The sequence below is a fragment of the Tachyglossus aculeatus genome (genome assembly GCF_015852505.1).
Source record: "Tachyglossus aculeatus isolate mTacAcu1 chromosome 12 unlocalized genomic scaffold, mTacAcu1.pri SUPER_6_unloc_4, whole genome shotgun sequence".
In the NCBI taxonomy this organism is placed as follows: Eukaryota; Metazoa; Chordata; class Mammalia; order Monotremata; family Tachyglossidae; genus Tachyglossus; species Tachyglossus aculeatus.
In genome coordinates, this window is record NW_024044831.1 from 980,022 (window position 1) to 997,331 (window position 17,310).

The following is a 17,310-nucleotide window of genomic DNA, read 5'->3' on the forward strand; positions in this document are numbered from 1 at the left end:
TAGACCGAGAACAGAAGGGGACAAGAACTGAACCTTGAGGAACCCCTGCAGTAAGGGAATGGGAGGGGGAGGAGGAGCCTGCAAAAGAGACTGAGAATGAACGACTGGAGAGATAAGAGGAGAACCAGGAGAGGACGGAGTCTGTGAAGCCAATCCTAAACCTAGCCCTAAACCATAAACCTAACGCTAAATCTACCACTTATTCTAACCATAACCCTAGCCCAATCCCTAAACCTAACCATAACCCTAACCCTAACTGTAACCTTACCCCGAACAGGAACCCTAACACTAACCCTAAACCTAAGTTTAAATCTAACCCAAAACCTAACTCCAAACTTAAGCCTTGCCCTAGCCCTAGCCCTAGCCCTAGCCCTAGCCCTAGCACTAACCAAACTCTAATGTTAACCCTAGGCCTAAACGTAACCCTAATCAAACCTTAATCCAAACCTTAAATCTTACCCTAACTCTGATCCTTACCCTAACCATATCTCGAACCCTAGCCCTAGATTTAACCCTAACCCTATCCCTGACCCTAATTCTAATTATTGCCATAACCATAACCACAACCTGAACCCTACACCTTAACACTAACCCTACCCCAAAGCTTAGCCCTAGCCCTAACCCTATGCCTCACATTCAACATAACCATGCGCCTAGCCATGACCCCTAAACCTAACACATCCCTGGGCATAGCCCAGGCACTAACCCTAGCTCTAAACCTATCCCTAACCCTAAATTTTGCCCTTGGCCTCTCACTAACTCTAAACCTAACGGTACCCCTAATGTTAAGCCTACCCTTTTCCATCATTTTCAGCCTAAAACTCTCTCAAACCCTAGTTCTATTACTAGACATAACCCTAAACTGAACCTAACCCTAAATCCACCACTACCCGTAACCCTACCCATAACTCTGACCCTAAACATATATCTAAACCTACCCCTACACCTACCTCTATCTTTAACCCTTTCTATAATCATAAATTAACCTTAATAGTTACTTTAATTCTAACCCTATACTTAATCCTATCTGGAGCCATAGGTCTAGCTCTAGCCCTAACTCTAACCCTAACACTAACTCTAAACTCTAGCACTAACCTTACCCTTAAACCTAAACCTAACATTCACCTTAACCCTGGGCCTAGTCATAATCTCCACCATAGCACTAGCCCTAGGCCTAACCCAAAGCCCTAACCCTAAGGCTAATCTTAACCCTAACTTTAATTGTACGTTTAACCCTGTTTCTAGTCCTAGTTCAAGCACTTGCCATGAAACTAGCCCTATACCTAAACCAAACCCCAACCCTAAACCTAACTTCCACTTGAAACCTAACCGCAACCTTAACCCTAGTCCTTACTCTAACTCTAAACCTAACCCTAACCCTGATTATAAACCAAACCCTAATGTAAACCCTAACCCTAACTCTAACACAAACCTTATCCCTATTTTCGGCATAGCCCTCACCCTAGCCATAACCCAAAATGCAACACTGACACAGCCCTAACCATAAACCTAACCCTTTCCCCTAACCTTAACCATGACCACACTTACTCTATCCCTTACCCTAATCTTAACCATAAACCTAACCTTAGCCTAGGACTACACTTAACCCTAACCCTAACCCTATCTCTAACACTAATGCTAAGGATTGTCCTAGGCATAGCCGTAACCTTAAACCTAATATAGGCCTTAAGCCTTCCACTAACCCTAACTCTAAACTAACTCTAACCCTTACTGAACCCTAACCCTAGGCCTAGGCCTAGCCTCATTGCTAAACCTAACCCTACCCAAGCCCTTAAAACAACCTCAAACCTATAACTCTAAACCTACTTTTAACCTTAACCCCAACCATAGGCACAGGTCGAGCCCTACACCTACCACGAATCCTAACTCTTACCTTTTCCTTCACCCTTACGGGAGCCCTAACATAACCCAACCCAAATCCTCATCCAAATCTTCACCCTAAACCATGCCTAGCCCTAGTCCTAGCCTGAGCCTCAACCCCATCCTTATCCAAAACCTAACCCCTACTCTAAATCTAACCCTAGCTCTTACCCCAACTTTAATCCTAATTCTGACCATAGCCCAAAACCTAACCTTAGCCCTTTCTCCAACCCTAACCCTATCCTTAACATTAACCCTAACCCTTACTGTAGGCAAAACGCTAAACCTAAACCTAAGCACTTTGGCTTAGTGGAAAGAGCATGGGTTTGGGAGTCGGAGGTTGTGACTTTGGGCAAGTCATTTGACTTCTATCGGCCTCAGTTACCTCATCTGTAAAATGGGGATTAGATTAGGACTGTGAGCTCCACGTGGGACAGCCTGATAACCTTATATCTACCCCAATGTACTTAGAACAATGCTTGGCACAGAGTGAGCACTTAACAAATACCAAAATTACTATTATTATTATTATTTTAACCTTAGCCTCAGCCCTGACCGCTACACAACCTGCCCCCTCAACACTAACCCTTATCCTAGTTTAGGAATAGCTTTAGGCATAATCCTAACACTAACCCTAACATGATTCCTAGCCCTAACCCTTGCCCTAATTCTTAAACTATTCAAAACTCTAACCTTAATCTAAACTCTAATGCTAACCCTAGCCCTAGCCATACCTCAAGCCCTAGTCCTAACTCTAAACAAAACTTTAACCCCAACCTTCACCACAACTCTATCCTTAACCCTAACACTAATCTTTAGCCTTACCAGAGCCCAGCCCTTATCGTAACCTCCAACCAGTCCCGGGAATGTTGGGATGTTGGAGGCACCATGACTCGAAATTCACGATTTAGGCCCAGCCCTCTTTCTCCCGAATCAAGAATGGTGCCAGGTGGGAGTGGACAGACATGCACGAAGTGGCTTTGCATGAGATCATTCTTGCCATGCAGCAATACTGAGTCCTCAGATCCCTTGATAGGGAAAGAACACTTGCCTTACATGCCGGGTCAGAACCACCAGGTGGCAATATGGCCTATGGCAGGGGAAGTCCCCAAAGATCCAAATCCTGACAATTCTCCGATTACTGGGATGAAAGGTAGTCCAGAGTCACTATTCCCCTTGCCAGAAGAAGATCACTGCCACGTATGAGGGACTTTGGGCTACTGAAGACATCATAGGGAAATGGGTAATTAAGCTGCGCTTTGCCCCATCCCATTCTGAAGCATCTTTGGGATTCCACTATCATGCTCCCAGAAGTCACCAACCCCGCCACCATCCAAAGGTTGATCATTTACGTGGCCCATAGAGACTGGACGGAGGGCAGGCCAGCGTTACCAGGGCGCCTCGCTGAGGTGGCCTTACTGTACCACAGTTTCAAGATACCCAGAGATGGAACCGAACCTGGTTCACTGATGGCAGTGCTCACAGGGAAAATGGCCCACGAATGGTGTGAGCAGCAGCCCTGTGCCCAGCCATGGGACAGGGGTCGAACGGTCCGCCCACATGGTGAAGATATTTGTTCACTTGTTAGCACCCAGAGCTAGTGCGGAGGTTATCTACACGGCCTAATGGCCCTCTTTTAAAGGTGTAACCACGTAGGTCCTTGCCTGGGAGGCCCAAGAGTGAAAGCCCAAGGGTGGAAGGCCTGGGAAAAGGAGCTGTATATCGAGAGTTGCTAGAAATTGTGTTTTAGCAACCTTTGCAGGTCTGACTCATGGATGCCCATGGCAGGGACACTGATCTCAGCATCTAACTGGAACCAGTAAGTGGATAGCTTGGCACGAATTCCAGTGGTTCAGACCCCAGACCAAAACCCACTGGACTGGATCGACCAAGACATTAGGCCTGAGGGAGTGGAGGGCCTGTTAGGTCAGAGCCAATGTATGGGATGGTCGGTCACATGAAAGCAAGCATATTCATTCATTCATTCGATCGTATTCATTGAGCACTTGCTGTGTCCACAGCAATTCACTGAGCGCTTGGGAAAGTACAATGCAACAGCAAATGGTGACATTCCCTGCCCATAACAACCTGACAGTCTAGAGCGAGGAGAGACAGGAATCCATACAAATAAATAAAATTAAAGTTATGTGCATAGGTGCTTTGGGGCGAGGAGGGAGGGGGAAAAGCAAAAGGATCAAATCAGGGCAAGACAGCATGGAGCGAGAGATGAGGAAAAGTGGAGCTTAGTCTGGGAAGTCCTCTTTGAGGAGATGTGCCTTCAGTAAGGCTTTCAGGCAGGGGAGAAAGGTTCTCTGTTGGATTAGAGGATGGAGGATGTTGCAGGCGAGAGGCCAAGCGTGGTCTAGTGTTCAGCGGTGAGACAGGCGAGATCGAGGCACAGTGCAGGTGATCCAGGGCTGTGTGTTAGTGGTACGAGTGCAACAAAGGAACAGGGGAGCGATTGAGTGCATTTCAGGAAAGAGGGTCACGTTGAGAACGTCTGGTCATCAAGAGTGAGTAGATCGGGTATGAAGGCTAGATAGGGTGTGATAAGTTGGGAGAGTTGGACGGGGTCGAGAGATCAGAGGCCTCTGTAGGGAATAGCCCAGATTTATGGGGAGGAGGTGTGTGGTAGAGGAGGCAAGTGAGAAGGTTGTGATCAGAGAGAGGGATTTCAGAGTTGGTGAGGGTAGAGATGTGCAGTGGTTAGTGATGATGAGATTGAGAGTGTGTCTAAGTTGGTGAATGGGGAAGGTGGGATGGAGAAAAAGTTTGGCAGAGTGGAGAAGTGATAGAAGGAGGGTGGCAGAGGGGCCATCAGGAACATCTATGTGGATTTTGAAGTCTCCAAGGATCAGAGTGTGCATGGAGAAAAAGAGAAGGAGCTGGGGGAGCAATAGATGACAGCTACTAGAATGTTGAGCGGGTGGTAGAGGTGGATGACATGGGCTTCAAAGAAGGCAGGGGCAGGAGTGAAAACGGCAATGGGGCACGAGAAGGAAGCCAACACCTCCTCCTTTACTAGTATGTCTGGGGAAGTGGGAGAAGAAGAGGCCCTCCCTGGAGAGAGCAGCAGGGGATACCGTGTCATGTGGGGAGAGCCAGGTTTCAGTGATGTGATGAGGAGGAGTGACTGAGACAGAAACAGGTCAAGGTTGAAGGGGAGCTTCCCCATGGTGGTAGCTTAATTTATTTTTTGGATTAGGGTTAAGCCTAGGGCTTCTGAAGAGTTAAAGGTAGGGTTTGAGTTAGGGTTTGATAAGGGTAGGGGTAGGGCTAAACCGAGGGTTAAAGTTAAGGTTAGGTTTATGGGTAGGTTTAGTATTATGGCTATAGTTAGGGTGAGGGTTCATGTTTAGGCTAGGGTTGTGGTTAGGGTTAGTGTTAGCTCTATGCTTAGATTTATGCTTAGAGTTAGGGTGAAGGTTCAGGTTGTGACTAGGACTACTTTTGCGTTTAGCGTTAGGGTTTGCCTTAGGGTAAGGGTTAGGACTAAGTTTAGGGTTAGGGCTTGGGTCAGTGTAAGGCTAGGGTTTCTATATGGGTTAGGCTTAAGGTTTTGTTTTTTTTTTAATTTTTGATTAGGGCTAGGTATGGGTTCCCCTCTCAGGGTCGCATCTTGAGAGTTTCCAGTACTTTACCAGTCTCGACTACGGGAGGGAATCAAGCAGAGGCATAACCATTCCATTCCTAGCTTGGGAAGTGGCTAGTGAGTGGAATACAATTTGTTACATGTCAAAACTCACCTGAGCTGGGCAGCAGCATCGTGGGAGAAGGTCCAGGGCAGAGAATCAAGCTTACTGCATGAAAGGAGGCAATGGTAAAACACTTCCATATTTTTACCAAGAAAAGTCTATCGATACACTACCAGAACGATTGCAGGTGGAGGTTGGGTGTTCTGGGGGAGACGCTTAGAACAGTGCTTCGCACATAGTAAGCGCCTAACAAATGCCATTATTATTATTATTATTATTATTATTATTATTATTGTGTATCCATGGCGTATCTATGGGTCAGAGCCTACTCGACAAGGCAAAATAAGACAAGGTTTGGGTTAAGGTTACAGTGAGTGTTAATGGCTTGCCATAGGGTTAGGGTTAAGATTTTGCTTAGAGATGGGTTTAAGTTTAGGGCTAGGGTTAGGGTTAGGGTTAGGGTTAGGGTTATGGTGAGGCTTTGGGTTAGGGTTAAGGTTAGAGCTAGGTTTAGGATTGGGATTATGCCTAGGGCTAGGGTTATGGATAGGGTTAAGTTTAAGCTTAGATTTAGGGATAAGTTTAGTGCTAGGTTTAGGGTTAAATTGAGGGTAGATTTAAGATTAGGGGTAGGATTAGAATAAGGGTTGTAGCTAGGGGTACAGCGATGGTTAAGGTTAGGGTTAGGATTAGGGTTTAGCTTTAGGATGAGTTTTAGAGTTAGGCCTAGGGTCATGGTTAAGGTTAGGGTTAGGGTCAAGGTTTAGCTTTAGGGTTTAGCTTTAGGGTGAGCTTTAGAGTTAGGGCTAGGGTCATGGTTAAGGTTAGGGTTTTGCTTAGGTTTGGTCTTAGGGTTAGGGCTAGGAGTAGTATTAATACGATGCAGTGACCTGAGAGAGTTGCAGAATAAAATACTGAAAGGACCTCTCAGCACAGGCTTCCAGATTTGCAGTGCTTCATCCAGAGTTAGGGCCATGGTTATGGTAAACGCTACGGGTGGGGTTAGGACTGGGTTAGGGATAGGGTAGGGATAGGGTTAGGGTTAGGGTTAGGGATATAGTTAGATTTAGATCTAGGGCAACTCCTATGGTTAGGGTTAGGATTCGGGTTCTGTCTAGGGTTAGAGAAAGGTTTAGGGTTATGGTTAAGACTCAATCTAGGATTAGGAGTATGGTTAGGGTTAGAGTTAGGTCAAGCGTAAGGAATAGGTTAAGGGTTAGGTTTAGGTTTAAAGTTAGCTCGAGGGCTAGGGGCAGGGTTAGGGTTAGGGTTCTAGCCCACCTCCTAGACTGTGAGCCTGTTGTTGGGTAGGGACCGTCTCGATACGCTGCCAATTTTGGTTAGTTGCAGGCTGAAGGCTAGTCCTAGGGCTGGTCTTCAAAATAGGGTTGGTGTTAGGGTTAAGGTGAGGTTAGGGTTAACACCAGGGCTAGGGCTAAGGCTAGGGTTAATTCTTGGGTTAGGGATAGGGTTAGCATTAGGACGAGGTTAAGGCTACCATTTAAGGTAAGGGCTAGGGTTAGGTTTGGAGTGAGTGTTATGGTTAGTTGTAAACTAACCATAGTCTAGAGAAGCAGCGTGGCTCAATGGAAAGAGCCCGGGCTTTGGAGTCAGAGGTCATGGGTTCAAATCCCGGCTGGGCCAATTGTCAGCTTTGTGACTTTGGGCAAGTCACCTAACTTCTCTGTGCCTCAGTTACTTTCATCTGTAAAATGGGGATTAAGACTATGAGCCCCCTGTGGGACAACCTGATCACCTTGTAACCTCCCCGGCGCTTAGAACAGTGCTTTGCACATAGTAAGTGCTTAATAAATGTCATTATTATTATTATTATTATTATTATTATTATTATTATTATTATTATTACTGTAGACCTAAGGCCAACCCTAGGACTAGTCTTCGATAAAGTCAACACTTTATGTTGTTAGGGTTAAGGTGAAAAGGGTTTAGTAATATGGTTAATGTTAGCACTAGGGCTAGTGCTAGGGTTAGTTCTTGGGTTGGGGATAAGGTCAGCATTAGGTCTAGGATTGAACTTACTTTTTGGGTAAGGACTATGGCTAGGGTTAGAGTTAGTGTTATTCAATATTTGTAGACCTAAGGTTAGGCCTAGAGCTAGAGGGATTTCCTACATATGTCAGGCTCCCTGGCCGGGCAGTTAATGCCTTGCGTTAACAATTTGTTAAACTTAACAAATTGGCATATTGCTTCCTCTGATCCCAACCAGACAGACAGATCAGCTCCATGCGAAGACACACCCGCAGAGGCCACAGTGAAGACGAGAATGCCACACAAGGAAATTGTAATTGATAGATTAGGATAATTAAGCGCAAAAGCTCGATGTAACTGTCAACAACTGTAGTGTAAAAGGCTGGGGGAAACACCTGCCTCTTCTTGCTCACTATCCAATTAGGTTGGGGACGCCCGTGAGGATCCAGCTCGTTAGGGACCTGAACACCTGCAGAAAGCCTCCCTGGGGCTCTCTGTCACCAAACGGCACCAGACATTAACGGGAAGCCCTCCTGGGGCTCTCCGCCAAGACTAGACACTTGATAACTACAGTAGGCCACCGTATGGCTCCCTGGCACCACAGTCCAACTCAGAGCTGCCCAGCGGGGCTTTCTGCAACTGTCAGTTGGCTGAGGGCTCCTCTCATCCCATTCGCTCTCGGGAGAGTTTACCACACAACAAACGTCAAGGCCCTGAGCAGCCCCATGTTCTGCCGCATTCCAGCCCTGCGCTCTTTCCAACTCGCTTCGCTGCTACTCGAGGGTGGTGCGAGGTTGTTTCGATGACGGCGGGGTTCTGGGAATCCAGAGGAGCCGGCCGGGCACAGATGAATCTGGGCAGCTGCCCTCTTGTGGCAACTCTGGAGTATTACAATAGCCCTCAATCATTGCTTCGTTCCTTTTGTACTTCGTCATCCTCTATGACGTTCTCCTACTGGGAAAATATATGTTTTGTCCCTCCTCCTGTCTACATAGTCCAATTCCTTGGCGCAGGGACCATGTACACTAGGGCCGTCCGAAACCTGAAACTACACGTGTCTAAAGCAGTCCTTCTCTTCCAATTCGAACCCTGTCCTGGCACCTGCTTTTGTATTGGTCTCTTTGTTTTTTCTTCTACTGGTATTTCTTCATAAGGGCTTGCTATGTGCCATTTCCTGTCCTCGGCGCTGGGGTAGATTCTAGATAATCTGGTTGGATACACTTCTGTCCCACATAAGACTCACAGCCTTCACCTTCCCTTTAAAACGAGGTAAATGAGGCCCCGAGAATTCATTCATTTATTCTTTCATTCATTCCCTCAAACCCATTGATTGAGCCCTTATTATATGCAAAGCACTGTCCTCAGAGCTTGGGAGAGTACACTATAACAATACACAGACACAATCCCTGCCCAGACTGAGTTCACAGTCTAGAGGGGGAGACAGTCCTTAATATACAGAAATAGATAAGGAAAGAAAAAAATTGAATCAATCAGTCATTTACAGAGAGAGGACCTGCCCACAGGGTGACATAGTCAAGAGCCGGAATTGGAGCTCCCGCCACCAAATCCAGCTGCTTTCCATTCGCATCACTGTACATGGTACGACTTTTCTTCCTGTCTCAGATGTCTGAATTTTCGCATTGTGTTTGACTCAATCAATCAGTTGGTCGATTGAGCAATCATGTCGACTGACTGTATTCTGTGCGTCGAGCACTGTACTCAGCTTTTGTGGGAATGCAACCCAACAAAAAAAGAGAAATATTCCCTGGCCACAATGAGCTTTCAGTCTCCACGTTGAGACAGACACCAGTAGAAATCAATTCATTGTCGTTATATACGGAAGAACTGGGGTCTGGGGTTGCCGGGAGAGATTCAACGCTGCTGCAGCGCTGCACAAAGAGGCCTTTTGCCAGGCTGAATATCGTCTACCCGAGCTTTCTGCGAGCCATCCAGCGGCCTCGAGACAGGCCATAGGGTTCAACTAGGATGGTTGATCGGTATGGGGAAGCGATCGCCATGCAGAGAGAGCATCACACTACGACTCCCAGAAGTCTTTGGACCTCCACAGAACCATCTCGACTGGGTCGGTGACTGGGCTGGGCTCCACGGCGATCAGATGGAGAGTGCCGGGTACTAATGAGGGTTCGCTTATTTGGGAGCATCTTGGGGAAGGCCAAGGGCAGGTGCCTGGGCCAGGGTAGCGGGCTCATGCCAATGAAAAGATGTGTAAAACCCCTCCCGAATTAATGGCCCGGCCTTCAGAACATGGGGCCTCTCAGTGCTTTGACGGTTGGCTGTATGGCAAACCCTTCCGAGATCGAATGGAATGAAAGGAGTTCGATTTGGCCTGAGGTTGAGGGTCTGTATATTCTCTTAGCTACACCTCACAGGGAGTGGTAGTACGTACTTTAAAACTACCGGAATTACTATCAATCTCAAACGGAAAACGATCTAAACAAGCGCCCGCCGGCGCCTTCCGTTCTCTGCCCCTTTGTCTCGGAACCAAAGGCTGGGCACGATGGGACTTGGTAGCTCGGGAGGCGGGGGTGAACACCAGTCCAGAGAGAGCGTCAAATTAAGACTCCCAGTAGTCTTATACCATCCATCCCCCCATCCACCACGCCAAACTCCCCTCCCACCACGACACGGCCGGATTGCGTAGGCTGGCCTATGACGCCTCTGCTTTCTGGCAGTGCTTTTGGTTCAGCATTTACTCTTGTCCAATAGCAGCTGTGGGGACCGTAGGACCACAGCAGAGACAGCCTGCGTCCCGCATCGGGGCTCGCAGCCTGTGGAAGAGGGTTATCACGTAGTTCATTATCGGGTTTACAGATGTGGCAACTGAGGCACACAGATTCCAAAGTGTCTTGGCCAAGGTCACCCAGCACCAAAGTGTCACAACAGGAGCTTGGCCCCAGGTTTGCCCCATCCAAGCCCTGCGCCCTTTCCAACTCGCTTCGCTGCTTCTTGAGGGTGGTGCGAGGTAGTTTCGATCGTGGCGGAGCTCTGGGAATCTGACCGGGGACAGATGAATCAGGGCAGCTGTCCTCCTGTGGCAACTCTGGAGTATTACGCTCAACCGATGCTTCAGTCTTTTTGTAGTTCGTCATCCTCTATGACGTCCTCCTACTGGGAAAATATATTTTTGTCCCTCCTCCCGTGTACACTGTCCAGTTATTAGGGCCAGGGACTATGTGCACTAGGTCCCTTCGAAACCTCCAACCACACATGTCCAAAACAGTCCTCCTTCTCTTCCAATTCGAACTCCTTCCCGACTCATGTTTTTTATTGGTCTCTTTGTTGTTTCTTCTACTGGTATTTCTTCATAACAATAATAATGACATTTGTTAAGCGCTTACTATGTGCAAAGCACTGTTCTAAGCGCTCTGGGGGGATACAAGGTGATCAGGTTGTCCCACGAGGGGCTCACAGTCATAATCCCCATTTTACAGATGCGGTAACCGAGGCTCAGAGAAGTTAAGTGAATTGCCCTAGGTCACACAGCAGACATGTGGTGGAGCCGGGATTCGAACCCATGACCTCTGACTCCAAAGCCCGTGCTCTTTCCACTCAGCCATGCTGCTTCATAAACGCTTGCTATGTGCCAGGTACCGTCCTAGGCTCTGGGGTAGATTCAAGATAATCTGGTTGGACACATTCCTGCCCCACATGGTTCTCACAGTCTTCACCTTACCGTTAACAGATGAGGTAACTGAGGCCCCAAGAAATTATTCATTTATTCCTTCATTCATTCATTCAGTCCTTTGGCCGAGCCTCCCAGGCAGGGGAATGACTGGAGTGGTAGTTGGGTAGGCGGATGTGAAAGCCGTAAAGAACCAGCATCACACTGCTACTCCAGGAAATATTTGTACCCCGAGCCGCCATGACACTCTCCCACCCCTCGCGACCCGGCCTAAAATGGTTGTGGCTCCCCCACGGGGTGGACAGGAGTCGTAGTTCAGTAGATGGAGGTTAAAGCTTGTCTAGAACGGGCATCATACTACATCTCCCAGGAGACTCTGTGCCCCAAGCTGCCACGCCCCTCTCCCTCTCCTCAGGAACGGGCCTGGCATAGCAGATGGCCCGCCATGGGCATGACGGGAGCGGTAGCTCGTTAGGCGGAGGTGAAAGCTCTCTAGATCGAACATCGCACTACAATTCCCAGAGGTCTTTATCCCCCGAGCCGCCATGCCACTCTCCCTCACCTCGGACCAGACATGTCCGCGGGCCTATACGTGGGGCATGACCAGAGAGGTAGTTCGTTGGACAGAGGTAAACGCTGTCCAGAATGATCGTCAGAATATACCTCTCAGAACTCTATGTCTCACGAGCCGTCAAGCCACTTTCCTTTACCTCGCGACAGGTCTTGAATTGCTGTGTCGGTGATCGGGCGCGAGTACATAGGAACCCTACAGATAGGGGAGAGTCAAATGAGGGTTCGCTCTTGCAGGAGCATCTTCGGAAGAGACAAGGACATCTGCATTGAACAGCGCAGAGCGGGCTTATTCAAATTCAAGGGATGTGTTATAACCCAGCCAGGGTATGATGCCCGAACACAATATGTGGAGCCACTCGGTGTCTCACCATTTGGTTATGTGGTAAAGTCTTTCCGGAGGGAATGGGATTAAGGGAGCAGGACATGAAGCGAAGTTGGGGTCTCCATATTTTATATTCGACTCCTCAGGCGGTGTGGAAACAGGGACTTTACAAATAATTAATTATTATGATTACAAATGGGAAAGGGCCCTTAACATCCACCTCTAGTGCCTTCTGCGTTCCGGAAAATGGCTGCGTCTCCCCTGCGGGGCATGATGGGAGTCGTGGTTCTGTAGGTGGAGGTGAAAGATGTCTGGAATGAACATCACACTAAAACTCCCATAGAACTTTGTACCCATTGCCCCCACTCCACTCTCACTAACCTCTCTATGGGGCCAGACATGGCCACAGAGTTTGAGGCGAGTGGTTATTTGTTAGGCGGAAGTGAACGCTGTCCAGAACAAGCATCACAATACAATTCCCAGACGTCTTTGTGTCCCGGCCACTATGCCGCTCTCCTTGTTTTCGGGAAAGGTCCTGGCATGGCTGAGGCTCCGCCACGGGGCATAACGGGAGAGATAATTTCGTAGACGGATACGATCGCTGTCTAGAACAAGCATCACACTACAACTCCCAGAGGCCTTTCTACTCTGAACCATGTGTCAATCTCCTTCCGAGAGGGCCTGACATGGCTGAGGTTCCCCGGCAGGGCATGAGGGGAGTGATAGTTGGGTACGCGGATGTGAACGCACTATTCAACGAACATCACGCTACAACTCTCAGAAATCATTGTAGCCCGATTCGCCACGCCACTCTCCCACAACGTGCGACAGGGCCTAAAATGGACGTGGCTCCCTCGCGGGGGTGAACAGGAGCGCTTGTTCAGTAGATGGAGGTGAAAGCTGCCTAAAACGAGCATCACACTACAATGTCCAGAGAATCTGTGCCCCGAGCAGCCATTCCACTCTCTAACATCTCGCAACAGGGACAATAATGGCCGCAGGCACTGCCGCGGGGCATTACAGGAGTGGTAGTTCTTTAGGCGGTGGTGAACGCTGTCTGGAACGAGCATCACACTACTACTCCCAAAAGTATTTATGCCCCGAGCCGACATTCCACTCTTTTTCTCCTAGAGAACTAACGAGGGTTCGTTCCAGTTGGAGAATTTTGGGGAGGGCCAAGGGCGGCTGCCTGGATCAGTTGGAAGCAGGCTCATGCCAATGAAAGGAAGTGTAAAAACCCGTCCCGATTTAAGGGGCCGGACTTCACTACATGGAGTCGCTCAGTGCCTTGATGTTTGGTTGTGTGCTAAACTCTTCCGAGAGCGAATGGGATGAAAGGTCTCCTTGTTGTTGTTTTTTTCTACTGTTATTTCTTCATAAGCGCTTCCTATGTGGCCGGTACTGTTTTTGGCGCTGGGGTAGATTCATGCTAATCTGGGTGGGCACACTCCTGCCCCGCGTGGGACTCACAATCTTCACCTTCCCTTTAACAGATGAGGTAACTGAGGTCCCGAGAATTCATTCATTTATTCCTTCCTTTATTCATTAAATCGTATTGATTGAGCGCTTAGTGTATGAAAAGCACTGTGCTCAGAGCTTGGGAGAGTACACTATAACAATAAACAGACACAATCCTTGCCTACAGTGAGCTTACAGTTTAGTGGGGAAGACAGACGTTACTATACAGAAATAGATAAAGAAGGAATAAAAAAATGAATCAATCAGTCATTTATAGAGGGGACTTGCCCACATGGTGACATAGTCAGGAACCGGCATTGGAACTCTCTCCTCCACATCCAGCTGCTTCCTTTCCCATCACTTTAGGCAGTACCACTTTTCTTCATGTCTCACAAGTCTGAACTTTGGTGTTGTGTTTTACCCAATCAATCGATTGATCAGTCGTGTTGATTGAGTGTATTCTGTGTGTAGAGCACTGTACCCAGCTTTTGCGGGAGTACAACCCAACACTAAAAGGGACACATTCCCCGGCTAGAAGGAGCTTTCAGTCTCCAGGGGGAGACAGACACCAACAGGAATCAATTCACTGTGGTTATAGACGGAAGTGCTGGTGGGCTGGGGGAGGCGGGGAGAGGCTCAGCGCGGTCGCAGCGCTGCGCAAAGCCGCCCTTTCCCAGGCTGAATATCGGCTACCCGCGCTTTCTGCGAGCCCCCCAACGGCCTCGGGACAGGTCTTGGAGCACGACGGGGTGGTAGTTAGGTAGGTATAGGCAATCGCTGTCCAGAGACTGCATAGGACTACAATTTCCAGAAGTCTTTGGGCCTCAAGCCTCCACGGAACCCTCCCGACAGGATGTGATTAACTGGATTAGTGCCTGGGCTGGGCTCCGTGGGGAAACGAGGGAAAGCGCAGGGTACTAATGAGGGTTCGCTCCCGTGAGAGCATCTTGGGGACGGCCAAAGGCAGGTGTCTAGACCAGAGGGAAGCGGCCTCATGCCAATGGAAGTATGTGCAAAAAGTCCTCCGGATTCAAGGGGCCGGTCTTCAGTGCCTTGACAGTTGGTTGTGTGGTAAACTCTCCCGAGAGCTAATGGGATGAAAGGAGCCTGATTTAGACCGAATTTGGGCTCTCTGCGTTCTCTGCGCTACACCTCACAGGGAGTGGTAGCAAGTACTTAAAAATACCATATTTACTATCGATCTCAATCGGAAAACCTTCTAAACAACCGTCGCCCGCGACATCCGCGTTCTGACCCATGGCGTCAGGCCCGGCTGCGGGGCACGATGGGGCTGGTAGTTCGGGAGGCGGAGGTGAACGCCAGTCAAGACAGATCATCTGATTACGACTCCCTGAGGTCTTTGTGCCCCGATCAGACACGCCACGCAACCTCCTACGGTGACATTGCCGCATTGTTTGGGTGGGTGCCCAGGCTGGCCTCTGTCGCCTCCGCCTTCTCACAGTACAGTTGGTTCAGCGATTACTCTTGGCCAATCGAGGGTGTGGGGACCGTACGACCAGAGCAGAGGTAACCCGCGTCCAACATCGGGGCTCGCAGCCTGTGGAAGTGTGTTAACACGTAGTTCATCATCAGGTTTACAGGAATGTCAGCTGAGGCACACAGGTTCCAAAGTTTCTTGGCCAAGGTCACACAGAACCAAACGTGTTGCAATCGGGACTTGGTTCCAGGTCTGCCACATCCCAGACCTGCTCCCTTTCCAACTCGCTTCGCTACTTTTCGAGGGTGGTGCGAGGTAGTTTTGATGGCGACGGTCTCTGGGAATCCAGGAGAGCTGGACGAGGTCAGATGAATCCGGACAACTGCCCTCTTGTGGCAACTCTGAAGTATTACACTGGCGCGCAACCCGTTCTTCAGTCCTTTTTCATTCATTCATTCATTCATTCATTCATTTATTCAACCGTATTTATTGAGCGCTTATTGTGTGCAGAGCATTGTACTAAGCACTTGGGAAGTACAAGTTGACAACGTATAGAGACGGCCCCTACCCAACAACGTGCTCACAGTCTAGAAGGGGGAGACAGACAACAAAACAAAACATATTAACAAAATAAAATAAATAGAATAGTAAATATGTACAAGTAAAATAGAGTACTAAATCTGTACAAACATATCTATAGGTACTGTGGGAAGGGGAAGGAGGTGGGGGGGGGAGTGGAAGGAGAGGGCTCAGTCTGGGAAGGCCTCCTGGAGGAGGTGAGCTCTCAGTAGGGCTTTGAAGGGGGGAAGAGAGCTAGCTTGGTGGACGTGCAGAGAGAGGGCATTCCTGGCCAGGGGTCCAGGCCCGCCACCTCCAACCGGTCCTGGCCCTGCTCCTCTGTCCTGTGCTGGTCCTCTTCTTATGTCTGGTCCCGGCCCTCCTCCTCTGCGCAATCCTGGCCCTCCTCCTCTACCCGGTTCTGGACAACTTCTTCTCCTCCCGGTCCTAACCCTACTCCTCCAAGAGGTCCTGGAACCACTTCACAGACCGGTCCTGGTTCTTCTCTTCTGCCTGCTCCTGGTCCACCTCTTCCACCCGGTACTAGTGTTGTTCCTCTTGGCCGTCCTGTTCCTGCTCCTTTGCCCGCACCTGGCCCTCCTTTTTCAGGTCTTGGCCCTCCTTCTCCATCTGGTTCTGGCCCTCCTCCTCCAACCGTTCCTGGCCCTCCTCCTCTGCCCAGTCCTGGCCCTCCACTTTCTTCCTGACCTGGTCCTTCTCTGCCTTCTCCTGGGCCTCCTCTTTCGCCAGGTTCTGGCCCTCCTCCTCCAACAGGTCCTGACCCTCCTTCTCTACTAGGACCTGGCCCTCCTCCTCCTTCCTGCCTTGGCCATCCTCTTATGTTCTGACGACTTGCCACCTGTCCACATGTTTTGTTTTCTTGTCTGTCTCCTCCTTCTAGACTGTGAGCCCGTTGTTGAGTAGGGACCGTCTCTATATGTTGCCAACTTGTACTTCCCCAGCGCTTAGTACAGTGTTCTGCACACAGTAAGCGCTCAATAAATACGATTGAATGAATGAATGAGTGCCTGGTCCTGGTCCTCCTCCTCCTCTGCACAATCCTCCTCTGCCCTCCTCCTTTACCCTGTTCCTGGACCTCCTCCTCCATCCTGTCCTAGCCCTCACCTCTACCCGGTCCTGGTCCTCCTCTTCCTCCTCCTCCTTCTCCTCTTGAGAAGCAGCGTGGCTCAGTGGAAAGAGCACTGACTTGGGAATCAGAGGACATGGGTTCCAACTCCGACTCAGCCACTTGTCAGCTGTGTGACATTGGGCAAGTCATTTCACTTCTCTGTGCTTCAGGTATCTCATCTGTAAAATGGGGATTGAGACTGTGAGCCCCATGTGGGATAACCTGATTACCTTCTATCCCCCAGCGCTTAGAACAGTGGTTGGATCATAGTAAGCACTTAAAATGTCATTATTCTTCTTATTATTATTATTATTATTATTATTATTATTATTATTATTATTATTATTACCCGGTCCTGGCCCTCCTCCTCCAACCGGTCCTGGCCCTCCTCCTCTGCCTGCTCTTGGCCCTCGTTCTCTACCCGGTCCGGCTCCTCCTTCTCCACCCAGTCGTTGTCCTCTTCCTCTACCCGGTCCTGGCCCTATTCCTCCATCTGTTCCTGGCCCTCCTCCTCCAGCAGGTTTCTGGAACCAACTCCCTCCTCCCTGTCCTGGTCCTTCTCCTCTTTCTCCTCCTGGTCCTCCTCTTCCTGGACCACTCGGGTCTGGACCACCCGAGGTTGGG

The 17,310-nt window shown here is 49.2% G+C and overlaps 1 non-coding gene across 1 annotated transcript; it reads left to right on the forward strand.

Annotated features, from left to right (window-relative positions):
* Positions 1 to 5,481: 5,481 nt before the first annotated feature.
* LOC119921730 lies at positions 5,482 to 5,617 on the forward strand. The gene has a single exon (XR_005448584.1). It is a non-coding gene; the product is annotated as a small nucleolar RNA SNORA7 (small nucleolar RNA).
* The last annotated feature ends 11,693 nt before the right edge of the window (positions 5,618 to 17,310 follow it).